The sequence below is a fragment of the Strix uralensis genome, chromosome Z (assembly GCF_047716275.1).
Source record: "Strix uralensis isolate ZFMK-TIS-50842 chromosome Z, bStrUra1, whole genome shotgun sequence".
In the NCBI taxonomy this organism is placed as follows: Eukaryota; Metazoa; Chordata; class Aves; order Strigiformes; family Strigidae; genus Strix; species Strix uralensis.
This window is the reverse complement of record NC_134012.1, coordinates 38,439,814-38,466,562: the sequence shown is the minus strand read 5'-3', so window position 1 is coordinate 38,466,562 and position 26,749 is coordinate 38,439,814. Positions and strand designations below refer to the sequence as shown.

The following is a 26,749-nucleotide window of genomic DNA, read 5'->3' as shown; positions in this document are numbered from 1 at the left end:
TATGGGGGGGTTGAGGGGATATGGGGGTGTTTTGGGGTGATTTGGGGGGTTATGGGCTGTTTTGGGGTGATATGGGGGATATGGGAGGGGTGATTTGGTGGGATATGGGAGGTTTTAGGGTAATATGGGGGCTATGGGGGGGTTGTGGTGATATGGGGGTTGTCTGGGGTGATTTGGGGGTGCTAAGGTCTGTGGGGAGCACTGTGGGGGTGCGGTTTGGGGGCGGCTGTACTGCACTTTGGGGTCACAGGCCCCCCCTCTCCGCCCCCTCTTCTCCCGCAGCCGCACTGATGCACTTTGGGCAGCGTCTGTGCATGGTGGTGTACCCCTCCCCCCCCGGCCCCCAAAGTGACACCCCCCGCCCCCCCCCTCCAGTGACCCCCCCATCTCCGCCGGTCACCTCCCAGCCCCTCACTTCCCCGCCCCCCTTACCCCTGAGCCTGGTGGGTTGCTCCCCCCTGCCCCACAAGTGCCTTAAACCTGCTGGGGGGGGGGGGGGGGGGGGGGAGGGGCGTGGCTTGTGGAAGTCCCACCCCATTTCATTTTTGGTGTATTTGGGGGGGGTTTTCTCTCGGGGGGGCGGGTGGGGGGTCCTAAGGGAATAAAGGACCTTGCAGTGAAGGTGTGGGGTGGAGTCGGTGTCAATGTGGGGGGGGGGTTGTAGGTCCTACAGAAATATTTTGGGAGTGGGGCTGGGGGGGCTGTGAGCCTCCAGCTGCCTTGTCAGCAAACCAGGCTGCCCCGGCGTGCCCCAGCACGGCTGTCTTCTCCATCTGAAGCTTTGTTTTAGGCTATTTACAGCATTTTTTATTTGTTTATTTACTTGTTTATTGATTTAAAAAATCAAAGGCAAGCTGAGGTCTTGCTCAGTACCGTGCCTGCGGGCCATCTAAAAGGTATTTGTACCCCCTGGGGCTGGCGGGGAGACCCAGCGCTACGGCTGCCCCCTTCACCCACCAGAAACCCCCGACCGGCTCCTTACTTTGGGAGCGTTTAGTATTTCCCTGTGCAGAGGAAAATTCTGTTGGGGGAAACCCCCTGGCAAAGCTGCGCCTGGCACTGCTGCAGGACTCCAACCCAGGAGTGGGTGCAGCGTTTGAGGGGAGGGTTTCTACCGCCCAGAGGGGACGTTTGGTTTGTACCATTGCCATGAGTTCTGGGGCTCTGAGGAAACTGCCCGACAATCCGTGTGCAGGGATGAGGGCCCTGGGGGACAGCGAGCTGCTGGGGATGGTGGCCCCATAAGGACCTTCAGCCCTTCCTGGCCACCGTGCACTGCCTAGGTCTTGCCCTCACCCTGAGCTCACGGCGCTGCTCCTGGGAGAAACCCAAAACTCCCCAGGACGTGCTGCTGGGCAGCCTGCTCGAGCTGAGCCTGCTTGAGCCCAGCTTGGACCAGACGACCTGGACAGGCTCCGTCCAACCTCCACCCTCCCGTGTGACTCTGGGCTTGGGTTTCCCTCCTACAGCACCTCGACTCAGCCCTGACGCCCACTGGGAAGGGTGCTGGGACAAGGGACCAGCCCAAACTCCTCCCCCAGGATCCATCACAGAACAACAGCCCCCACTCCAGACTGTCTTGTGGCAGACTCCGTCACAAGAGAGAAAACAACTTTTTATTGCAAACAGCAATGCTGGGGGCCCCAAAGTCAGCGGATCAGGCGGTGACAATGAATCGGCACCTGCAAGGAGAGAGTCAGAAAGCTCTGGTGAGTCCCTGGCGGCAGGAAGAGGCAGGGTTGTGCTGCCCTCTCCGGGGAACACCGTGTGTGAGGAATTGCTGACGGCCCAGAGCAGAGAGCTGTTGCTGGCGCTGGCTACGGGGTGGCTCTGGCGCCTCGTCCCCCAGGCAATGCCCTTCGAGCCCCGAGCACGCGCAGAGACGCGCAGTGCCCCTGTGCCACGCCGCAGGGCTCGGCCGGGAGCCCCTGGGCCCTGCCAGGGAGTTATTTCCAGACCCCGCGCAGCACCGTCCCTCGCTGTCCCTCGCCAGCGCGTTGGGCTGACACAGAGGAGTGTGGAGAGGTGTGAAAGTTGGGCAGAGAGCCCGGCACGCACCTGGGCTGCCCGACCTGCTGCGCCTTCCTGCGTCTTTTCGCTGGTCCGTCGCCAGAAGCACCTTCTCTCTTCCTCCTCTTCTTTTCCACGCAGCTTTCGCTCTCTTCTCCCCAGGCTTCTCTTCTCTTCCGGCTCCTCTTCTTCTCCTCGTCATGGGCAGAGCCTGCAAATCTTTCCATCCCACAGCGGGATTAGATAGGGAAAGCCACGACCCACTGGAGTCAGTTCTGATTTTAACCAAAGCGAGCTCATTTTACCTTCTTTCCTCTGGAAACCTGGCCAGTTGTTCTGGGCGCCCCAGGGAGTCTGCCATGCTCTCGGGGGTGGCTAGAGGCAAAGCTGGCGGTGCCTAAACCAGAAATGTCACAGTTGGCATGTGGCAAGGGGTGACCTGGAGTGGTAAGCGACTCTTTGCTAAATTGGTACCCGAGATCTCCAGAGGAGATGCCTTGGGCTGGTTTGCATCAGCCACAGTTCACACAGTCCCCCTGCTGACCCCCAAATAGACCTGAGGAAGCTCTGATGAAGTAGGGCCTGAGCAAAACCCCCCTGAAGTTGACAGCTGCTCCCCTCTGCCTCTTTGTAGGCATTTTGTGGGCCTTTGGTTTGATTAAGCACCTGCCGAGTGCATTTGAGACACAACCTTGCCAATTTCCCTTGCTATGTATCATCCCAAGGGGTGGAGGAATAACCCAAACCCACACCAGCTCTACTGCCAGGCAGAGGCACAGCAGCGACTCCCCTCCTACCCCAGACACGCTGTCACCGTGTTTGGGGAGCTGACGTACCTCTCCCACTTCAGACTCCACCGCCGTATCTCCCCCATCTTCCGTGAGGACACCGAGCAGAGAGGGGGGTGCATGCGGCAAAGCTTCTGCTCGGTGCTCGGTGTCCACTTTGCCTGCAGGGACACTTTTCTCTTCCAAACTCAGGTCTAGAAAGCAAAAGCATGTGCAACATGGTGACTTCTTGGAAGCAAACAGAGCTAAAGCAACCCCCACCCAAAGCCCTACACTTCTGTGGTCAGCCCTCCGATGCCCTGTCTGCAGGCTTCAGCTCATCCTGCAGAGGAAGACGTTCATGTTTGGAGAGCAGTGGCAAGAGAGGCCACAGGACAAGCGGGACTGAGAGGACAACACTCGATGCCCAGCCCTGTCAGAAGCAACACGGAGGTTTCTGGTGTCCCAAGCCCCAGCCGGTGCCAACCCTCAGTCCCCCCTCTCACCTCTGAAGCTCTCCAGGGGGACTGGCAGCTCCTTGTCTGCTGGGCTGGAAAGGCTGCCTGCGTCCTCCTCAAAAAGATCCCTGCAGTTCTCCACCAGAAACTCCACCAGCACGTTCACCTGCACACATCAAACCGTGGGTCTCAATCCCCCTGCCTGACAAGGGACCAAGCAGCCTTTCCCACCCCTGCCCCCTGCTCCTGCCCAGAGGCTGTGGCTGTGGGGCTGCTCCTCCAGGCAGCCACCCCGACAGCATTTGCTGGTGGGAGGAGGCCTGCAGAGCCCTCTGCGCAGCCAAGCGCTGGTGGGCCGGGAAGGCTGCCCCGGCGGGTGGGGACGTGTACCTTGTGGGTCACCTCCAGCATGGCCTCCAGTGGGAGCAGGTCTGCGTGGGCTGGGCTCAGCAGGTTTGGCCCAACGCAGACAGCCAGGTTGCTGCAGCCCATCCTGCTGGTGGCTGCGTGGTGGCCGATGTGCTGGAGGAGGGACAGCAGCCGCTTCAGGAGGAGGAGGTTGGCTGCAGGCAACTTCTCGGCCACCCTGGGGGAACAGGAACACGGCGCTAATAAAGCAGATGTTGCCCACAGCGTTCCCCAGACTCGCCCGAGGCTGGTGGGAGCCAGCGCAGCTTTCCAGGTGCTCTGGGCCAGCGGTCAGGGCTCCTGCTCAACAGGCAGGCTGCTGCCCACACTTACGCTCTCAGCTCCCTGATCTTCTCCTCCCTGCTGGCTTTCTGCATCGCCGCCATCCAGTCCTCGTAGAGGTCAGTCACAAGGAGCTTGCAGGGGATGCTCCGGAGGAAGTCCTGCAAGGCCCAGGGCTCCAGGTGAGCCTTTGAGCACTCGGGGCCAGCCAGGAGCTCCTCCAGCCACAGGGCAGAAGCGCTCACCTTCAGGATGGCGGCCAGCAGCAGCGCGGGCTGGCTTCCCAGGTCGACGTCTGCGCCGCAGTCCAAGGCCTCCCGCAGCTCCCGAAGCTCTGTCCCACCGGCGGCTCTGCGGAATATCCCCTCCGTCGACGGTCCTTCCTGCTTCAGCACAGCCAGCAGCTCCTGCAGGAGAGGCAGGAGGACAGTTGCGTCGCTGAGGAGCCACCTTCCAGCGGCGGTGGCCAGAGCACTGCCCCAGAGCTGGCTCCGTGCTGGGGGTGAAGAGCCCAGTGCCCCATCCCCGGAGCTCCTGGGGACACCTGCTGCCCCTCCGGAGCCTGCGGAGGGAGGGCTGGGGACCCCCTGGACAGGCTGGCTGACCTGGATGGGCCGGGGCAGTGTGCCATCCTCGCAGAGGGCTGCCAGGGGCTGCCCAAAGAGCGCCCTGCTGCAGCCGGAGCCCGCCTGCCCTGGCGCCAGGACAGAAGCCGGGCTCCGCCGCAGAGCGAAGGGCCAGGGCAGCCCCCTCCACCTCCTGCTGCTGCTGCTGCTACTGCTTCTGTTGCTGATCCCTCCTGCTGCAAAGGAAAAGAGAGCAAGAGCCCATCAGTGGATGCCGCCAGGCCAGCGCTCCCGGAGCCTGCCCTGCCCTGCCTGCAGCATGGTGCTGAGCAGTGAGGCAGGACAGGCAGGGAGCCGGCAGCTGGAACCACGGCTCCAGCTCAACAGCTCCGGCTCGGGGGTTCCTGAGAGCCTGGGACAGCCTGGCCCAGTCCTAGCCCTGTCCTTCTCCAGGCTGTGGGCAGCACCAGAGGCTGCGTGTCCCTGCAGAGCCACGTCCATCGGCCGCTGCCCAGCGCTGTCCTTCCTTCTCTGGCTGATGTCCTCCCTTGGGCTGCCCAACCTGGATGGGGACACTCAAGGGACAAGTGAGCACAGCCCAGCTGCTTGCAGGAGGGTCCTTTCTTTCCCAAACTCACCTGGTGAACGGCAAAGTCTCCCTTCACTGCTCGACGGGACCGTTGGAGGCCCTTGCTTGAGATCAGCCTGCAAGAACCCGGCACCAGCAGCCTGAGCACCGCGGAGTGGGGACCCTCTGCCCTCCTGGGCTCTCTGACCCGTGTGGCAGGTTTTCTCCCAGTGCCACCAGCAAGGATATGCCAGCATTCCTGGTGGCTCCTCAACCCTCCCCACTCCCTGAATTGCACCAGGGGACCCTCCCTCCCTCCCTCCCTCCCTCGCAAGCTCACCCCACTGCACGCCCATCCCTGCACCCCAGCACAGCCAGAGGGGAAAGGCAGCCGTTCTCACCTCTGACTGGTGCTCCACCAGCCTCTCCAGGCTCCTGGTGCTGAACGGCCTCCACTGGCAAGAGAGAAGCAGCGGCAGAAGGTGAGCAGTGATGCCTGTGCTGCTCGGCTGGAGGAGCAGTGCTGGGGACAGCGCCCAGGCCAGACAGACACTCACGGCATGGCGGCGGCTCAGCTTCTCCAGGAGCTTGAGTGACGGGACAAGGGTCACTCGGGGCTTCTTGGCTGCGTCGGGTATCCTGTGCACCGGGAAGGGACAGAGCTGGGTGAGCCCCAAGCCGCCTCTTCTCTCTCATCAGGCAGCTCTCCCCGAGAGCTGCCCACAGCCGCGGGGGCACCTCTCCCCAGCTGGGGAGCTGTGTTCCCCCATCTGGCTGTGCCTGCAGCACCCCCCAGCTTACCCCAGCAATGTATGCACCCACAGCTCCTTCAGCGCCTGGGAGCTGCAGCAAGAGGAGAAACAGCGTCAGGCCCCGCTGCCCCCCAGCCCGTGGGCAGAGGCGGATGCCTGCACAGCCCTGCCCCCTGGGGAAGGACACAGGGGCAGGATGAAGCACCATGGGGCGGGACAGAGCTGCTGCCCAAGCCCTGGCTCCCTCTGTCCTGCCACAGCACCTGCTTTGGCCCTTCCCTTCTGGGGATCAAAAGGTGACCAGGGGATGCAGGACGCAGAAATGCTCCCCGTCCCTCCCTGCCGGCGTGCTGCCCGCTCCCTGCCCAGGCTCTGCACGGAGGGCAGAGGCCCTTCACAGGAACCTCTCCTGCCCGGCCGTGGGACGTGGCACCACGACTCACCCGAAAGTGGCAGTGCAGGAGCCCCTGGGCCAGAGGAAGATGAGGGAGCTCCTCTCCTCGCGGCTGCCGACACCCTCCACCTCTTCCTCCCACGCCGCCTCCTTCCCGTCACTCAGCACCCACAGCTGGTCCAGGGCCAGGCGGAGCTGTGGGCGCAGGGTGGTGCCACCTCTGCAGAGAGCAGAGGCAGGCAGTGAGCTGGAGGTGGCCTCCTTGGGGTGCCCCCCCGGGCAGAGCCCTGCTCCCCTCCTGCCCTTGGGATGGGCATTGGTGCATCCAGCACACAGGTCCTGGGGCCGGGGGCCAGGGTGTCCCAGCCCTTGAGCCGGGGCCAGGGATGGGGCAAGGGCAGCTGGGTCGGAGGGTCTTACCGCAGCTTGGTGACCACCAGTTCCTCCTGGAGGAGGAGAAGGCGCCTCTCGCTCCTCTTGCAGCCCCGGGTCAGCTGCACGTCTGCGCTCAGCACCGGCTCTGCATCGGCGAGAGCGTCCCTGCGGAGCAGAGCACGGCAGGCATCAGAAAGGCCGCTGCTGCGGGGCCTGGCCATGCCCCCCTGTCCCCAAGCCACGGGGGGAGCCCACCTGGAGCCACAGCAGCCGTTGGCCTGGCCCATCCTGCCCGGGACAGGAGGACCCTCGCTGTGCACCAAGGATGCGGCCCAGCCGGTGACAGCGAGGATGGGAAGCGGGTTGCCGGAGCCTGGTCAGCGCTGCTCGGCCAGACCCTGCCTCCTCCCAGTGCCGCTCTGTGCCAGCACAGCTCCGTGCTGCCGGCGCTGGGGGCTGTTGGCTCCAACTGATTGACAGCCCAAGCCCAACGGACAGTGGGAGGGGCCACAGGCTGGGCGTTCTCTCCAGCATGGCCCCGCCTCTCTAGCATGGCCCCGCCTCTCTTGCCCTGGGGAGCCCAGCGCAGGACGGAGCAGAGGGAAGAACCCCTCCTCCCTCCACCTGCTGGCAATGCCTCTTGCCTTGGGCTTCCCCGCTGGCTCCCGGGCTCCAGCTGCACTTGGTGCCGCTGCTCACCACCCTCTGGCCTTGGCTGGTCAGCCACTTTCTACCCACCTCCCCCTCTCCTCAGCCAGCCCACGCTGCTTCAGCGTCTCCACGGGGCTATTCTGGCAGACGCTGCGGAAAGCCTTCCTCACGTCTGGGTGGACAGTGGCCACCGCACTCCTCTCGTCTCCCCAGCCAGTCATTTCACCACAGAAGGTTATTAGGTGGGGCCAGCAGGGTTTCTCCTGCTGACTCCATGCTGACGCCTAGTTCCAATGACCTTCGTTCCTTCATGTTTCTCATCCAATATAATAATACAATAATATTATAATAATTATAATAATAATATAATGGTGCCTGGGACACACACACACACACACAGAGTGACAGAGAGGGGTGTCTTGGGAGGAACCAGGCACCTGGGGAGTCCCCAGCCCCACTCTGAGGGAACCCAGATGTCCGGGGGGTACCCTGGTGTGTGTGGGGGTCACTGGAGTGGAGGTTGGCCACGGGGGTGTTTGGGGAAGTTTTGGGGTGATTTGGGGTACATGGGCTGATTTGGGATGATATGGGGGGCTTGGGGGCATATGGGGAGGTTTTGGGGGTGATTTAGGGTATATGGGGGTTTTTGGGGTGGTTTGGGGGGATATGGTGTTTTGAGGGGATATGAGGGTTTGGGGAGTGATTTGGGGGGTATGGTGGTTTGAGGGGATGGGGGGGGGATTTGGGGTATATATGGGGGTTTGGGGGGATATGGGCAGGTTTTGAGGTGATTTGTGGGGATATGGGGAGATATGGGGGATTTAGGAGGGATTTGGGGGGGTTTGGGGTATACGGGGAGGTTTTGGGGGTGATTTAGGGGATATGGGGAATTTTGGGGTGATTTGTTGAGATACAGGTGGTTTTGGGGTCATATGGGGGATATGGGGGAATATGGGGGTGTTTTAGGTTTAATTGGGGAGTTATGGGGTTTTTGGGGGATGTGGGGGTGGTTTGGGGGGATATGGGGTTTTTTGGGGGTGATTTGCTGGGATATTTGGGGGTTTGGGGTGATATGGGGGATATAAGGGGGACTTTAGAAGGATATGGGGGTTTTGGGGTGTAATGGCAGGTTTTGAGATGATTTGTGGGGATATAGGGGAGATTTGGGGGGGTTGGGTGGATATGGGGGGTTTGGGGGCACATGGAGAAGTTTTGGTGGTGATTTAGGGGATGTGGGGAGGTATTGGCGTGATCTGGGGATATACAGGATGTTTGGGGGTAAAATGGGGGATATGGGGAAGTTTTGGGGGGGTTTGGGGGGATATGGGGGGTTTTGGGGTGATTTGGGGGGATATGGGATGTTGGGGGGATATTGTGGTGTGATTTGGGGAGATATGGGTAGTTTTTGGGGTGATTTGGGGGATATGGGTGGGTTTGGGGTCATATGGGGAGGTTTTGGGGTTGATTTAGGGTATATAAGGGGTTTTTGGGGTGAGTTGGAGGGATATGGGTGGGTTTTGGGCCATATGGGAAGGTTTTGGGGTTGATTTGGGATATATGGGGAGTTTGGGGGGATATGGGGGATACGGGAGGGGTTGGGGGGATATGGCGGGTGATTTGGGGGGATATGGGTGGTTTTGGAGGGGATTTAGTGGCATATGGGGAGGTTTGGGGGGATATTGGGTGGTGATTTGGGGGTGATATGGGGGTGTTTGGGGGTATATGGGGGATAGAAGTGGTATTTTGGAAGGATATGGGACGGTTTGGGGTGATATGGGAAGGTTTTGAGGTGATTTGGGTGTATTTGGGGAGATATGGGGCATTTAGGGGGGATTTGGTGAGATATGGGGGGGTTTGGAGGCATATGGGTAGGTTTGGGGGGTGATTTAGGGGATATGGGTGGGTTGTGGGTTGATTTGGGGATATAGAGGAGGTTTAGCGGGTATAGTAAGTTTGGGGGTGTTATGGGGGTGGTTGAGGGGATATGGGGGTGACTTGGGTTTTATGGGGGTTTTGGGGGATATGGGGGATATGGGGGTGTATGGGGAATTTTAGGGGTGATTTGGGGATATAGGGGGGGTTGTGGTGATATGGGGGTATATAGTGGGGTTGGGGGTATATGGGGGTGATTTGGGGGCATATGGAGGGTTTTGGGGGTGATTTGGTGGTATATGGGGGGTTTGGATGGGATATGTGGGGGAGACCTGGGGGATATGGGGGTGTTTGGAGGATATGGGGGATATAAGGGTTATTTTGGAAGGATATGTGGGGTTTTGGGGTGCTATGGGAAACTTTTGAGGTGATCTGGGTGGATTTGGTGAGATATGGGGGTTTGAGGGGTTATGGTGAGGTTTTGGGGTTGATTTAGGGGATATGGGGTCTTTTGGGGTGATTTGGGGAGATATGGGGGGTTTGGGGGTGATTTGGTGGGATATGGGGTGGTTTGGGGGGATATGGGGGATATAAGAGGTGTTTTGAAATGTTATGGGGGGGTTTATCCCCCACAAGATCCCTCCCAGTACCCCAGCAGCCCCCACTGGACCCTTCTTGCACCCCATTACTGTCCCCCAGGACCCCAATATCTCCCCCAGAAACCACCCCCAGGAGACGATCATTAGACACTCCGCCCCCCCTCCCCACCCTCAGACACTAATAACCCCCTGAACTCCCCCATGACCCCAATAACACCCCCCAAGCACCAAGACCCTCCACCAATACCTCCCTCAAAACACCCCCAGGACCCCAGTACCTCCCCCAGAACCCCCTCCAGGATGTCCCCAATCCCCCCACCTCAGACACCAATATCTCCCTCAAGACCCCCCCCGAGGACCCCAATAACCCTCCCAAACCCCTCCAGGACACCCCCCACCCCCCGACTCCATTACACTCCCTCTAGGACCCAAATAACCCCCTCAGGACACCAATAACTCCCACAACTCCCACAGAACCCCAATAACACCCCCCCAAGAATCCCCCCAGCTCCCAAATCCCCCACTCACGGCACAGGCAGGAGTGTGGGCAGGTGCTGGGGGGGGGACAACGTGCTGGAGCCCCCCCGGGGGTCCCCTGGCCCCCACAGGGCCTACTTCCTGCTGACAGTCTGCGAGGGCCTATGGTCTGCAGTGAGGCGGCCTAGGCAGGAGGTCCTCCAGCTCTCTGTGGTCTGCACTGAGGGATGTTCCAGGAAGAGAGTTTGGTTCACCCAGCAAGTGGGAATTCCTCCTTTTAAAACACTCGCTTTGTTCTGGATGGCTGAATGAATTTTTCTCCTGCAAAGGTGGCACCAGCACCAGCACCAGCAGCACCAGCACCAGCAGCACCAGCACCAGCACCAGCACCAGCACCAGCACCAGTGGTGGTGGCTCCGGCCTAGCAGTGGGTGAGTGCAGGGGCTGGGGCCGATTTCCCTGGAGGGGGTGGTGGGATCCCTGGGGAAGGGGAAGCTTTGGTCTAAAACCCCAACCTTTTTCATGGTTCTGTTTTTTTTAAAAAAAAGTTTTGTTGTCACAGTTTGGGCTGTTCAGACTTCTGTGATTACCAGGTGTTGAACTGGCAGCTGACAACCCCAGAGGTCTCGCTTCTGTCTCACCATCTTCCACATCACACCAGCTGTTCTTGGTGGTTCAGCTGTGTGCATTGCTGAGGCACCTGCACACATTCCTCTCTATCCCATTGTTTCCTACGGGAAAAATGGAATTGGGAACAGTCGCACTCTGGGGATTCCATCCTGGGCAGGCAATGGGATGTGCTTGAAACTGTAGTTTGACTGTATGGGGGATTATTGCAGAACCAGAGCGTAGGGTTGGGGAGTCAAAATGTTTCAGCAGCAATGAAGAGAGAAGTATGGGAAGGTTTCAGCTGCAAGCCTGCACACACTGGGTGTGCATGTACTCGAATGCACGGCTGCATTGCCCCAGGCTGCAGAGGTTATTGTGTAGAAAAGCCCTTGGTTAGGGGAATAATTCTCTGTTGGAATAAATCTGCATCTGGGCAGCGGAATGGGATATTTACCTTGTGACACAGAGGTACCTCTAGGGCAAAGCCAAATACTAAGAGATTTTTTTTATGAATGTTCATTTTCTTGCTGATTTCATGCTGTCTGAACTGTTTTGTCGAATCCTGACTGTTCTCCCCAGCTGTCCATCACCCACTCTCATGTTTTGATGTCTCGTGTCACAGACAGCCTGGTGAAAGATCTTGGTTATTTTCTCTTTCCTTTTTTTCCCCTTTGAGAAGTCTCATGAACATTTTGCAGCTGTCCTGAGTCTGCTCCCCTGTCCTCCCTGAGCAGCAGTGTGGCAGTTGGAGCTGCCCCCCCCGCCCCAGGAGGAGGTGTGCTCTGCTGGCTGTTAAAGGGTTGGCAGCGCTGTGCTCTGTGCTGATCTCCAAAGCTTCTCTGTTCTCCCTGGGCAATGGATTTTAGTGTTCTGCCATTCCTAGTACAGTAACATCTGTACAGATACAAAACCTCTAGTTCATGGATTGGGTTCATGAACACCTGATTCTTGTAATCTCCTTTAGGAGCTCTATTGCCCCACATATTTTCTCTCCCCTCTTCTCTGTCAAACTGTTTCACAGCTGGCCTTCTTCCCCAGGCTTTGCCTCATACCTTGTCATACTCGAGCTGTTCAGTTCCTGCAGGCCCAGCAGCTGTAGGGGGATCTGAGCTGCTCAGAGACAGCAGGGCCTGATCTCTAAAGGAAGCAGATTTTGTGGTCTGACTCTGATCTTGCTGAAGCTGCTTTTGTCACCCTTTCAGAAAACCAACCGAGGGCTGAATCAGAGCTGGTGGTTTGCTGAAGGTACCAAAGAATGGGGGGTTTAGAAGCCAGTGCCTAATCCCGTGGACAACCTTAATGCTGTTGCTTTGACAACCTGTAGGAGGTATTTTATTGTGGGTTTTGTGTAAGGTGCTATAAAGCAATCCCATGCAGCTGGAAGCCAGAGGCAAGACTATTTATTTCAGAGCTTTGAAGATCTGTACTCCTGTGACAGCTGTCTCGCTGCTGCAGTGGTTGGGTTTTATTTTGCTTTGGAAAAACTGAACAAAAATTTTTGTTCCATTTCCTTTTCCTTGAGGTGGGAGAATTCCTGGAAGTCTCCAAATTGAGTTAAGGGGTGTCTTCATCTTTTTTCCCTGCACTGGGCTGAGTGCAGCTCCCAGAAGGGCGGGGTTTGGAAGGCTGGGAGCGCTGACCCGACCAGTCCGAGAGGACTCCTGACAGCAGGGCTGGGCTGCGGCTGTGGCTGCAGGTACTGCGGGGAGATGCTGGGTGTCTGGGTGGGCTGACCTGGCTGGTTTGGTTGTTTTGAGGGCGCTGTACTCTCTGCACCAGCTGCTAATAAGGTGTTTTCTGTCGGCAGGTCTGGTGGCCCATCAGTCTGTGTTCTCAGAGATGAGCCCACAGGAGTCCCTCGCTGGGGCTTGGCTGCAGAGAGCTTTGTGGTATCTTGACAGTGTTTGATATTTCCCAGACAATGCTTAAACCTGCCAGTTGATGCTATTTAACACTCTCCTCTGTAAGAGCCTTCCAGCAGTGATGCCTATCAACTCTGGCTTTCCCTTCAAAGAATTGTTATCAAAAGCTGCTGTTATCTTTGTCACTTGCCAGATGCCACCAATGAATCTCTACTTTTGTTGCTTTGGGCTTTTACATGTTGCCTTTAATTAGGATGTGTGCTCTTCTGTCCAGGGGCTGGTGGGCAGCTCTCTGGTGACCAAATCCAGGAGAAAACAAGAGGGTTTACTGTATTACCTCTTGTACTTGAAGGAACAATCCTTTAGCCCAGGTGTCTTTGGACGTGTCTTTTGGGAGGGGGCTACCAGGCCTCCAAATCCAGCAGTTTGTCAGTTTATTCTTTGTCCTGTTTGTGTTTTGCTTCTGGCCCTTAATCTGCAGCAGCAGATTGGGGCTGCGTGATGCACAGAGGTTCATGGCAGGGTTACCTGTTCCTCCAGGACAGGATCTGCTGATTCAGCTCAGTATTTTAAGCAAGATGGAGCCGAATGAATCCTCCTTGTAGCAAGAGCTGGTAGCCAGGATGGATGAGCAGTTCATTCACAGTTACTGAAACACTGAAGGAAATTCGATTTGTGTGTTTAAAATTGCTTTCTTAACCAGTGTTTAGCATCTTGTGGTCTCAGGGGTTAAAATACCTCTGGCAACTTGATCAGTGTATGGGGATTTAAAAGTGCTCTGGATTAAGCAGGCAACTGAGTTAAACTGCATTTAGCTGATTCCCTGGCTGTGAATAATCCAGCCAACCCTGTGCTGAAGACATCTGGGGCTCGTCTGCTGTTCGCAGTGGAGGTTTCGGACCCTTTCTCAAAGATGTCACCGCTCTGTAAGTTACGGCTGTACTGATCAGAAGTTAGGAGGCACTTTGGGAGTGGCCCCTTCTGATGGAGACTGGAGACCTCTGCTCCTCTGTCCTGGACGTCAGGCAGTGGCTTTCACAGTGGTCCCATCTCTCAGCTCAGCTCTGCTTTCTGTCATTAGGATACAGCTTTGATTTGCCAGGGGTGAGTGAATTGGCACATCCCCTACTGCAGATCTGCACGAGACGTACCCCTCTAGCAAGGTACAGGACAACCTTACAAATACAGAAAGCTGAACCTCCCACTAATTACTCAATGGGAATGCAGCAGGCAGAGCTTTTGGTCTAGATTGCATCCGTGCTGCTGTTAGCTTCAGGAAGCCAGTGCTTCCAGCACTGCATCTTCCTCCGCGTTCTCCCCCATGCCCTGGGCAGATCTCTGTTTCAGGGTTGGTCCTGCTGTTCCATGAGCTGTGCCCTCTAGGTGTGGTTATCAAGTGTTAGGACAGACTTTTGGATTTGCGCTGTGTTATTGCAGTGGTTGTGTCAGTCAGATGTGGACAAGTTCTGAGTGCAGGTGTGTGGTGACTAGTCCCCGTTATTTGGCCTTGACTGCAGGAAGAACTGAACCCCTTCAGCCTTCTCAGTCTGGGTGGAGATGAGTGATGGAAAGCAGTTGCATACTTTCAAGGGATCAGTGAAAGGAGGATCCTTTGCTCTGCTCCCTCAACTAAAATGCTCTGCTGGCAAGCAGCAGCTCTGGGTTTGCCTTGATTATTGCAGTGGCTGCTTGTTGTGTTTAGTCTGCTGCGCTGTTATAAGCAGTCTCTCTGCGAGCAAGAAACTTGTGAGTGGCTGAGCTGAGATTTCCAGGTTCCTGATGAGAGGAAAGGCTGTCCCAGCCAAACTGGAGTTGGGTTCCTGATTGCACCCAGATAGAAAAGATTATTCATCCGGTGGGGAAAAAAAAAAGTCCAGAACTGCTGTTTTATTGAGTGTTTGACATATCTTAGCTGAGCAGATCTTGGCGCTCAGTACGAGTTACAGCTGTGCTTTTCTAAGCCCATGAGCTGGGCTCACTTACAGCTGGCCTGACTCTCAGGAATGCTACCTGCTTTCTGACTTTTCCTGCCTCGTGGGCCTTGGGGGCTTCAGGAACCCTTTTCCTCCTTTCCCTTCCATCAGCCCATTTACCACATGCTCTACTATCAGGTTTTTTTGGGACTCTGGCCTCTCCTCAGTATTTTCTGGCTTGAAGAGTTTGGTTTGTACAAGCAACTGTCTGTCTGGATGTCCATCTCTGACTTGCTCTGTCTGTACTCAGCTGACAGACCAGGAAGTGGAACAGGCATCGCTGCTTCCCAGTTAACCCCCTCCTACCACTGCAGGGAGCTCCGGGTGGCTTTGGGGGACCAGACCTTACCATTCCTATAACGTAGGTGACCCTGACTGAGACTGGGACGTGCCCTTTCTGTGTTACTGCTCCAACCATCACCTTTAGTTTTTCCAGGAAAGAGAAACACAAAGAGATGTAGCCCAACATACCAAAAAGTCAAATTCTTCCTCCCGACTTTGTGGCTAGAGCCAGTTCAGCCAGAATCACTGACATGCTGCCCTCTTCTCTTCTGGCTGGCACAAGTCTGGCAGCCTGTGTCTCCAAGGGCTTCTTACTGAAAAGGCCCCAGGGCAGACGTTAGCACTTTAAAGTACTTGGAGCAGACACAAGTCTGCACCAATTTGTTGCAATCACCCATATTTAAAGGCAAGTGGTACCTTTTATTTCCATGGGATTATTGGTCCATGGCACATCTGGCACTCCTGTGCACAAGGTCGATGACCTCCCTGCCTTTCTGCTGTACGCTGGGTTTGGCTTTTATCTTTGGTAGGAAGCAACTGGCATTTTGGTCTCAGCAGATGGCTGCTTAAAAATAAAAAAACCACCCAAACTAGGAGACTTTCTCTTCTTTTCCAGGAGCCAAGGACTTTGAAGGCACGTGCTGAGGTTCACTTCCAGAACAAGGGTCACAACACACAGTATCTCTTGGAGCCTGTGCTGTAGCTGAGGACAAACGTCTGGTAACTTTAAAGGCAGGTAAAAGTTTATTGTGATCCAGAGAGGTGGGGAATCTCCATCCTGGGAGACATTTAACGCTGCTGGACGCATCCTGCACAATCTGTTTTAACTTTGAAATTGTCCGTTTTGCGCAGAGGGGTTGGACCAGAGACATCCAAAGTCTCTTCCTCCTAAATTTTTCCGTGTTTCTCTACCTGATCGTGCTGATGACCCATGCAGTCTGCTTTATGAGTGAAAGGAAGAGAAAAATCATTGTAAAACATGGAGAATTGTATCAATATTGCTGTCTGCTGCAAGCTCTGCCAGGGAGCAGATGCTAGCTGCCTTTTCTCTTCTAGATGAATTTATTTGACTGGAAAGGCAACTGCTGTTGCTGTGAAGTGTCCAGATGAACCTGTACATAGACCTGGGGCAAGTGGGAATGACAAGGGGGGAATTTGGGAAGGCAGGGAGCCCATGTTGGCAGCAGCCCCTGCCCTGCTCGGAGACCAAGCAGGACTCTGGGAGTGATGTGCTGGGGAGGAGCTCCTTGTATTGCTTCTTTCCTCAAGAGCAGCTGTTTCAGGCTTACCTGGATTATGACCATAATGAGAGAGGGTTTCTTGTTGGGCGTACATCCCCAGGAGGGGTTGCACTTGATGTCTGACCTTTGTTTTCATTTCATACCAGGTGTTTCTAGGCCTTGAAATTTTTCTGTGGGCTCAAGGGGACAGTCAAGTCAAAGAGGACGAGAGTAGGGAGACAGGATGTGTGCAAGGGTTGTGCTTTTGTGTTGTAGCTTTTGTGGGAGACAGACAAGCTTTGTGGGTCAAGAACAGCAGGACTAATGATGGGCATTTCTGGAGGGTTGTGTGCCTTCAGAGCTCTCAGCAAATGTCAGCCAGTTTGTCTGCTGCCCTGCAAATGCTGCTTGCTTGGAAGGAGAAATCCGACTGTCCCAAGTGAATCCTTCTCCTCAGCTGCTTTTCAGCTCACTTTGCCAGAGAGACTGAAAAAAGGGCTTCCCTTATGTGCAGGGACTGTGGATTGCACAGAGATACAGCCCAGCAAGCTTGAAAGCATGGAGGGGCCAGTCCAACCTCCCCAGGGCCCTCTCCCAAGTTCAGGGCAGGGAGGGACCAGTGTGTCCAACGAGACAGAAAAGCTCTCTGAGCTGTGGAGAGGAAGGAAGCTAAGCCCAGGGATCGAAGCTGCCATTATAGACTCAGATGTCCTGTCTGAAGGGAGGTTGGCTACCTCATCTGCTGCCTCTGCCTGGGGAGGGAGGGCTTGCAAAGTGGTGGAGGAGGGAGCTGTGTTCTGCCAGCAGCTGGAGCCTCGCAGAGTCAGCCTGCAAAGCTGTCACTGCTCTTGCTCGTGGAGAAGAAGTGTTACTGACAAGCTGGCTTCCTGACCAGTCTCCTTGCTGGGCTGGTTACCCAGATCTGCTCCATAAGGAGGTTCATCAGTTCCCCTGCAGCCCAGCTATTCCTTGGGACGGTTTGATGTAGCTGGCTTGGTTAATACCAGATGTATTTTTAATGAGATATCATTTGTAAAATGGGTTGCCAGTGCTGGTGAGACCAGACCGGGAAAAAAAAAGTTTCCAAACAGGTTTGGAAACCTCTGTCTTCTAGTCATAGGAAAATTAAACAGAAGCCATCTTTCTGTGTTCAGCCCAGCGACGTACTGTGAACCTGTCTGGGAGAAATCAGCATCCAGTTCCTGATTAAAAAGGTGGGAGCAACAGCCAGGGAGGGTTAAAAGAAGGTATGTGCCTTGAGGCTGTGCTAAAGGGAAACCCTAGATATTTGTTTCTCAGTCAGAAGTTCAGCTGATGGATGCCTCTAGAAGGTCCTGGTGCCTGGGCATAATTTTACTTGCCCTGCTCTGTTTTTCTTTAGAGATGGAGGATGCTGAAGGCTGAAGGCACCAGCTGGGTGCTTGGTGCCCTTCCATTTCCCTCCTCAAGGTTTTTAGGTGGGTGGCCAAGGCAGGAGGCAGGAAGTTGTTGATTTGTGGAAACAGACTCTACAACTCAGAGAGAGTTATACAGCAGGTATGTTTACTCCGGCACCGGGGTGCAAGGGAATTTCTCCACAAAGCTTGCACCCCAACAGCACATTTTACCGGAAACTTCTAGAGTGTGGATATACATAGTCATTGGATTACATAACACAAATATCCATATGCATAAGTGAGGCTGCGTTAGCTCTAGAGGCTGGTGTCAGCAGTTTATGTTCTCTTTGCACCTGCTCATTGCCTCCTGGTGGGCGTCTCCGGGGGTCTGTTGGAGGAAGGCTCACAGTCCTCCTCACCTTGTACTTTTCCTCGGAGCATGTGCAGATTCTCTTAGCCAATTTCTTGAATAACAAGAGTGGTTCCCACTGGTTTACCACCTCTATCTTATCTAAAAGCACCAGTCTATTAATTTCTACCGCCCATATATGGCTATCTATCCATTACAAAGACTAAACTTGCTAGAACACATCTGCTTTCCAAGGACAAGTCTCTTTCCAAGGACATGTCTCTTAATTTTGCCAAACATAGTAATTCTTGGTAAGTTTCCACAGAAAACTGCTTTGTTTTGATGAACACAGTAGCAGTAGCCCTTGGTAAGCTTTCACAGAACAGTCAGGGCAAGCAGGATTATCAAGCAATATTCAGAAGTCATTATAAGTTGCCATAAGTTGCTATAAGTAAATAAGTTGCAAAGCAAGTGATCATTTGCTCGTATTAATTCCCCCCTTTTCTTTTTCCTAAGCAAATTCCTTTGCTGTATCAAAGCAGGTATTTGAGTACATATCTAACAATTGATCTTACCTAGAATTAGGGAGATATTATGTGTTAATGTATAGTCCCATGTACTTACGATCCCTCCCCATAGTTCGATCATGCTGATAATTAATGTCCATCCTTTTGTTGGATTCGGAGCCTCAGGGGTCCAGTCGATTTTGATTTGCGTTGCTGTTTCAGGGCTCCTTTAACTTGAGTGTGATGTATCCACGATGATCGTTCTTTAATCTTGATAGCTTATGCTCTTGCTTACAGGACATCACCTGGGTCTGCTGAGGCTTCCTAGAATGCTTGAATACCTGAACTAGAGGCTGTGAGATAGGAGTGTGATTCCCGCAGGCCCTGCCGGGGATCCCAGCTCAGGTACCGGGACTTTGCTGCTGGGTTTGCTGGTGCCTGGAGGCAGAGATGTGCTGGAGAGGCTTGAGACATGGTGGCTGTTCCAGCCAGCACCCCGCTCCTCACTGTTTGCAGGGACAGGATGGTCCCAGACGTGGCACAGTCCTCACATGTTGTCTTTCCTGATTGCAGATGAATTTCTTCCTGACAAAGGATCTCTTATTTACCAAGATTTCATCTGCTCCTGCTGTTTATTGCCCACCTGAAATCCTCCTTGTCTCCTGCTGGCCTTGTTGTTGTCCTTCCAGGAGCAGCCAGTTGTGCCTCTGCCGCAGTGGGGCGAGGGATGGAGTCGGATGGGGTCAGTGGTTGGCAGCTGACAGCTGCTTTTGGTTTCCATCTGTTCCCCTCTTCCCTTTTAATGAGATCGGGTGCCAGGGTGCACTAGGAAGACTTTTCAGTGTGAGAGGAAGTCACAAGTGGGGTACTCAGATCCCTGTTTTCATCCTTGGCAGAGAGAGGCTGCTCAAACCAAACCTGCACCCTCTTGAGCTGCTCCTATAACAGACCTGGTAATGGGAAACAAAAGCTCTGCCGTGAGGCTGACAGCTCCGGGTTGGGTGGGTCTGTCCTGCACCGCTGAGCCTTGAAGCTCAGAGATGCTTATGCTAGTGGTCACTGAGATGCAAACATGGCTGTTTCTGGACCCACTGGAGTGCCTATCTTTTAATTTTTTGATCCTCTTTTTTTTTTTTTTTTTTTTTTTAATGTGGCTACTGTCTTGTCTTCTAAAATCTCAGCTGTTTTCAATGATATCAGTGGCTTGGCAGATTCATTCTTTCAGGCCTTTGGTGCTCCCTGCACAGACCGATCAGCATTTCTGATGAACCAGTCTGATTTCACGAGTGGCTCCACTCCTGCTTTGTGTTTTGAAGGGTTTTCCCCTCTGCTTTTGAGGCCATGTGCTTATTACAGAGCTGCTTTTTCATGAGTGGGAAGGTTTCTCTCAAGGAGAATCTGCAGATGTTTGGGGCTGGTTTTGTTGCTGGCTCTTTGATTCATGGTAGTTCTTGGGATGTGTGAAGGGTGGGAAGAGGTTCAAAGGGAGAACCCGAGGAGCTCGTTTAACAGTTCAGCTTGGACGATCTCTATGTGGAAAATGAAAACTTGCCCTTCTGCTCCCACTGCCAGGATGTGATGTGCTGGGAGTCAGCATGGAGACCTCGATCACGTCAAAGCTGTGGAGTCTGACAGTACTTCCACGGCAGAGAGCAGAGGCTCTTTTGTGGGGTGCACTAGGTGCCCTGTTTAAAAATCATAAAGCCCTGGCTCAGGTTCCAGCCCAGGACTGCCTCTGTGTGGCTGTTCTTTAACAAAACGCCCATTTTTTTTTGGCAAAAGACTTTTGGATACAAATGCAGTCAAATATTTGACAAATCCAGCAATTGCTTTGGGATTTTGCTTGAGTTCAAACTCAGCAATTGTGGCTGTTGTGTGGTTGTATTAAGCCTATGAAGGCAACTGCCCAGAGCAGGTAAAACCACATTCCACTTTGCCTTTTTTCTTGATGCCTGTTCACATTGTAACTTCCTCGCCCAGCAGAGCTGGTGCCTTCAGGCTGCCCCAGCACCTCTTGGCACAGCCCGTGTGCTGCAGGGAGCTGCACCCGCTGGCCTGGCAGTGGCAAGGAGACCAGTTTGTCCCTTCAGTGCTTCACAAGGCATAAAGAAAGCAAGTTGCTCCTTTCCCAGCACTGCTTCTGAACACGCTGTGGTGCTTTGTAGCTGCCGTGACTGTGCCTGGGGCTCCTGTGGGCTGAGACTGAAATGCATGTCACGGGCTGGGTTTGTCCCTTCCAGTGTCCCACTTACAGCTCTTGTTTTTTCTAATCTTCCTCTCCTTTGCTTCAAATCACAGAAACAGATGTTGGTGTTTGAAAGCGCCCTGCAGGAGAGGTACTGGACCTGCTGGGGCTTTGGATGACCGATTTGATGTGAAACCAGGAGCCAGGGAGACCTGTCCCACTGCAAATGGAGCTGCCAAGTGATGCCAGAAGCTGCAAATGCAAACCAAGCTGTGGTGGACCAGGTAAAACACATTGTTTTTTTTTCTTGTCCTGGAGAAGTTGGAGGGAAGGACCACTTGTGGTATTTAGCGTGGTCCTTGGAGCTGACCATGGGAGGATCTTGCTGGGCTGTGGATGCTCAGGTATTGCCATGGTTTTAAATGCATGAGATGCCCAGTAGTAGAGAGCTGCCATGTGCTTGGGCTCTGAAGGAGGCTCTGTGCCCTCCTTGGGTGGAGGAGAGGAGGGCCTGGTGCTCCCCAGCCTGTGGTGCCCCATGGGACAGGGTGGGATGGAGAATGCCCTGGCAGGACCCTGCCAGCTGAGGAGAAGAGCTGGGTGTGGAGGAGGAGAGACTGACCCCTGCTCTGCCTCTGTGACTGTGAAAGGCCACTAAGCCCTGCTCCTACAGTGCACTGGTACTGCAGCATGTTTCTGCCCTCAATATGATGGGGACTTAGGTGTCTTTTAGCTGCCAGAGGAAACACAAGGCCAGGAGAGTTGGGATTAAGGTAGAGTGATCCCCAGAACAACTATCGAAGCATCCTGTAACTGTGTAGGTGATCAGTGCCCTTGACAACTGTCCACTTTCTTGTTTAGGCTGAGATGCCTAAGGGCAGTACCCTGCTGAGTCAGGCCTGAACCTCCATCCAGAATCGACCCATCTTCCTGTGGCGTTGTCTCCTGGCAGTCACAGCCTCACAGTTACTGCCTTGCTGACCTCCACGTCAGAGATTCCCCTTGAGCTGTGATTAACTTGTTGAGGCTTGTAAATTTTCTTCTGCATTTACACAAAGACAGCTGGCTGGATTAAATGGTTTCGTAGTATTACAGAAAAGGAAAACCTAGGAGGCATTACATTTGTTGGGGCCGAGGACTTTGATTTGTTTCAAAAAGTAGTGGGGAAAAATGAGTTTACTCTTTTTGGATTTCATGGTTGCACTGCTAATGTCAGGGTGTGCAAAATGTAGACATTTGAGATATTGTCTTGATTTAGAAAAGGAGTAGAGAACCAGCTCAGGGTTTGGAAGTGAGATGTAAAATAAACAGTGAGGAAAAAAATTGATTCCGAACATGGGAATAAAAAGGGAGAAAGCAAACCCAGGGCTGTGTGTTGAGGTGTGTGCTACCAAAAAAATCAATGTTCTCCCCTGCAATGTGGGATTGCATTGCTCAGGGGAAGGCAGGAGAAACATGTCTGAAAGGAGCCAACTTTATTTCCCTTCTTTCTCAGAAGAAAACAAGTACAAACCCTGCTTGGATTAGAGAGGATTATGGGCTGCCCAGTTGGGAATTCATGTTTGGGACTTCATGATGATGCAGCTGGGTAAGTGATCTCACTGCAGTTATTTGGTAGGAAACCTTTTGATAGCATCTAAAACGGTTTGAGTGTCGCAGTCAGTCCCTTCGTTGAGCGCTGGAGTTCTTCCTTCATGGGTTAAAACGGGGGAAGGGAATGCTCCCATGGATGGTGTAAGCTGTCTGTGCCAGCACTGCCCTCCTCTCCCTTGGTCCTCACTGTAGCCCTTGTCTTTGTCTTTGCTGCAGCTCCGTGTCCTCTGCAAGACACCAGCTGTGCCCAGTTACTCTGTGGGTTCGATCTGGTGAGTGCAGCACTGATGCCAGGAAAGACGTTTCTGATGTGCCTGTGTCACCCCCCCAGGGGCTCTGGTCCTGGTGTCCAGAAGCTGGGCAGTGCCTGTGCTGGGGCTTTGTCTCGGAGTCTGCAGCAGGGCTGTGGGGGGATGCAGGCTGATGGTGCCCTGTGTCCTTCTGGCACTGCAGCAAGAGAGAGGTTAGTAATGCCACACGCCTGCTGCTGGCCTTGGCTGTACGCTCATGTGTTTCTGCAGGAGGATGAGAGCTGTCAGTAGCATTTCCCAGGGGATGGGGGAAGGATTTTCAGCCCTGTAGAGTGGCTCCCTGCATGAACCAACAGTTCCCTGTGCCTCTGAAGAGAGCAGGGCCAGCAGCCTGCTTTGGTCAGACCCTGCTAGGATGGAGGAGGGTGGCTTGTCTGAAGTGCTGAGGGGGCTGGCTTGCTTCTGTGCTGGGCTGTGTGCCAGTGTGATCCCCGCTCCATGCCCTGGGTTGCTCCACATGTGTCCTCTTGGAGTCAGAAACGCAGGCAGCCAGCTGAGAGCCAAGTGTGAGCTGGGAATGATGGCTCCGAGCTGAGCTTACTGGTAACAGTTGGATATTGTGCAGGAAAGCAGAGGGGAGCTCATGGGGCAGAGGGAGTGTTGGCAAGGGAAGAGGGGCTTGTTGGTCCCTGAGGGAGCAGAGGTGGGTATGTCCAACCCCAGGAATGGAGAGGGGGCAGCGATATAAACCCCGTCCCTCCTCTGACTCCATGGTCCTGAGCATCCACGGTGGTGAAATTTCAGCTTCTGGGCTCTCTTTTTGAAAGCGTGGGTCTCCCCTAGGGGTAGTGGCTGATGCTTCCTTTTGTGGCTGGCTTGCAAGCCTTCTTGGAACCGATAAGCCCGGTCATTTGGAAGAAGCCCGCAAGAGACTTGGTCCTCCCTCGACTTCCCTGTCTCAGCTGCACCCGTGTACCTGGGCAGGGAGCTCTGTAAGAGGGGGGGGTCGTCTGAGGAGTTTTCCATCTCCAGGCATGGTGAGGCCCAGGACTGGGTCAGAGAGCGGAGCAGGGTCAGCAAGGGACTGTCCGTAGCCACTGCCCCATGCCGGGGTAACACACCCGGGGCTGCGGCTGTGCTGGAGCCGGGCGGGTGTGCTGGAGGTGGTTTCAGGGCCTGCTTGCTGTGCTCACTGGGTGCTTTGGGCACTGAGCATCCCTGTCCCCTCTGTCCCCATGTCCCAGAGCTGCCCGCCCCCCCCCCCACCCCCCGCCACATCACCGCTGTTCCCATGGCAGTGTTGGGGCCAGCCAGGATGCCCAGTTGCCCTGGCAATGGGGGCAACAGCCTGTCTGGCACTGGGGATCCTCCTGTGAGTGTGTCCCCATGGCCCTCACGGAGTGAGAGAGGTGAGGGATGCTGAGGGGGTGGTGGCTGCGTCCCCTCCCCGACCGAAAGCCGAAGGGTGGCTCTGGGTGCCGGTGCTGCCGGGAGGCTCACCCACGGGCAGGGGGGTCTTGGCAGCGAGGCTGAGCAGGGACCGGGGCTGTGGGGGAGCTCGGGGGGTGGTGGTGACACCCCCTGCCCCATGCTGCAGGGCTGGGGGCATCCCTTGTGCGAGAGGGGGGTGCCTAGGGCAGGGTGGTGCCCGGGGCAGGGGGCCCTCGGTCCTGAATTTAAAATCCATAGGGATTTTCTGAGCAGCAGTTCTTGCGTACATCCAGGGAAAGGAGTGATGGGCTTGGCAGTGCTAGGTGTACAGCTGCACTCAATGATCTGAAAGGTCTTTTCCAGCCTAAACGATTCTATGAAATGTGGTCCAGATGCCAGAAAAAGACTAAACAAAAAAGGAGATGCAAAGTTGCCAAGCCAGGATAGCAGAGATCAGATGCTGGGAAGGGGAAAATGGTACTGTAAAGACTTAAGGCAGGAGCCGCAGCAGTAAATGATAGTATGTGGAGCTGGGGACTCTCCAGCAGACCCTTGGAAGGGACCCTTGGTGCATCTCACTGTTCAGCTGACAGATAAAGTTCATGAAAAGATATAGTTGTGGCTCATGGGACTGCACCCACAGCAAAAGGCTTTTCTGTCTCAGGGAATATTTTTATGGAGTTTTACTTCTATGAATCTTAACTCTGCCACTTAAATATGGTCTAATCACGAAACAGTGTGGGACGGCCTTATGTTCTCCACGTAGGAAGGATTCCACAGCCTGGAGACACAGGTGTATCCTTTGGGTCTGCTGTGAATGGGATTCTGGATTTTCAAAGTCTCATTGTTACTCCTTCCAGGTTTGCCTAGTCATGGCCACTGGCAAGATTCATCGGTCCATGGGATCCTCCAAAACGGCTGATGGACTCCAGAGTAAGGTGGCAGTACGTTGTTATCCGAAGCTGGTCAGAGAGGCAGAGCAGTGTGTGACTGTAAGTACCTGCTGGGGGCCAGGTAGGAGCTGGGTTAAGGCTGGAAGCTGCCCCTGTCCCTCCTCTGCCTTCCCCTCCGGTTGTCAGGGTGCTGTGGAGCCAGGCACCACCTCCCCACCTGTTTGCTGCCGTGCTTCTGTTGGAGGGGGCTGTCACGGTGCAGTGGGGGGTGGACTGTGTTGCTTCAGGATAAAGTCCAGGGTCTTGCCTGAACGTGCCAGTGAAGCCGAGATAAAGGAATGTACTGGGCATTGCACGGGAACAGCTGAAGCACAAACATCTGCTTCCTTCCGTCCTCTTTGCTGTGTGGGCAGTAACATCTTCTGTCACGTGGGCATACCTGCCAGTGCTGCCCTGGCCACACCGCTGGGCAGCTGGGCATGTGGTAGGCTGCTCAAACCGCCTGGAGTCTTGACAGGACACGGCTGGTTCCAGATAGAATAGCTTCCAAAAGAGTTGTTTCATGGTATCTCGTGTCCTGTGTGGAGCACAGATGCAGCCCTGCAAACAGCAGTGGATCCAGGGCGATTCCTTCTTCCCATCCACAACTGTCCCCTTTGCTGGCTGGAGCTCCCTTAACTGGAGGTGACCCAGTGCTGAGGCTCTGTCAAGGAGACATCTCTGTATCCTTCTGTGGAGGGGTCTGTGAGGCCAGAACAGAGAGAAAACAAGTGCTAATGGAAAAGAAATAATGAAAACTTGGACCCATTCCTCTCCACCTCAGTCTTGGCACAACGCTGCTTTTCTGCTTTCCTCTGACTCATCCAGCAGTGCCATCTCCACCTGCGTGTTGGTTGTGAGCACTGTGCAAGGGTGAAGTTAGGGGATGTCTGATAACTCCTCCCCGCTCTCTTCAAAGGTCTCTGGCTCAGTCCAGCAAAACTCAAGAGGGTACAAATACCCGAAGAGCAGAAATCCCCAAACATGTCACATCATCTCATGAAGGAGAAGCTAATGGGACAGAGCCACTTGCTTAGAGCGTGTGTATTCCGCTCTATATCATTAATTTACTGATGTTAAATATTTCAGCAGGTAATTTACGGGACTTCCAGGACTATCCTAGTGGCTGTGATCACAAATTACTCATCAGTGGCACTTGAACGAGAAAAGTCTTTCTGCAGAAAGGCATTTCTGTAGCTCTTGCTGGTGTTTTGCGTTTCAGCTGACTCCCTCTGCCTTCCTGAAGGAGATGTCTCTTACCACCAAGCAGAGGCTGGCCAGCACCCGAGAGATGAGGTGGCCCCGGATTACCCAGCTTCTAGACATGGGTGAAACCTCCCATCACAAGGTAGCCTTTTCCTGTCCTTTGCCTTGCTGTTTGATGTGACATTTGAAGAGGGTGTGTGTTTGTGACAGGAGTGCCTCCGGCTCATCTGAATACCTCAGTGACTAGGGCCTGTTGTCTTTTCAAACTGCTGGTGGTGGTGGAGTTCCTTCTGCTGGGGAAAGGTAGAACGTTTTTCCCTGGTGAGAGGTTGGAAGTCCTGATCTGTGCTAAGTCAATATAAATAACCTCTGCTGAAGTTGGTGGGTTTTGCTGGAGTTTAGCTGATACTGGGGGAAGGCTGGGGCAGGCCACAAGGGCCCGAGCTTGCCATTTTCCATCCTCCTGGTGAAATAGCCACCTCGTGCTTTGGTGTAGTCACTGTCAAATGCTTGGGGTCATGAGACTCCCTCAACGGTGACAGCATTGGCCTTTGAAGGCTGAGGGCCTATAGTAATTCCTTAAGATTTAACAAAACCAAGTGCATTAATGTTTTGGGTTGGAACAATGTGTGGGACCTTTACAGGGTGTTAGATTTTGCAGGCTGCCAGATATACAGGGGAATTGCCCTGGGCAGAGGGGAGTGGAAGTGCGTTCTCTGGATCACTTAGATGTATGTTTAAGCTGCTTTTCTCACAGGACTGCTCACTGTAGCACACAGTCCAAACGGGTGGATC

General features: G+C 54.5%; 1 pseudogene; it reads left to right on the top strand.

Moving 5' to 3' along the window:
* LOC141938239 (hydrocephalus-inducing protein homolog) overlaps nucleotides 1-26,749 on the top strand; it is a 112,134-nt pseudogene that overhangs the window by 42,172 nt on the left and 43,213 nt on the right.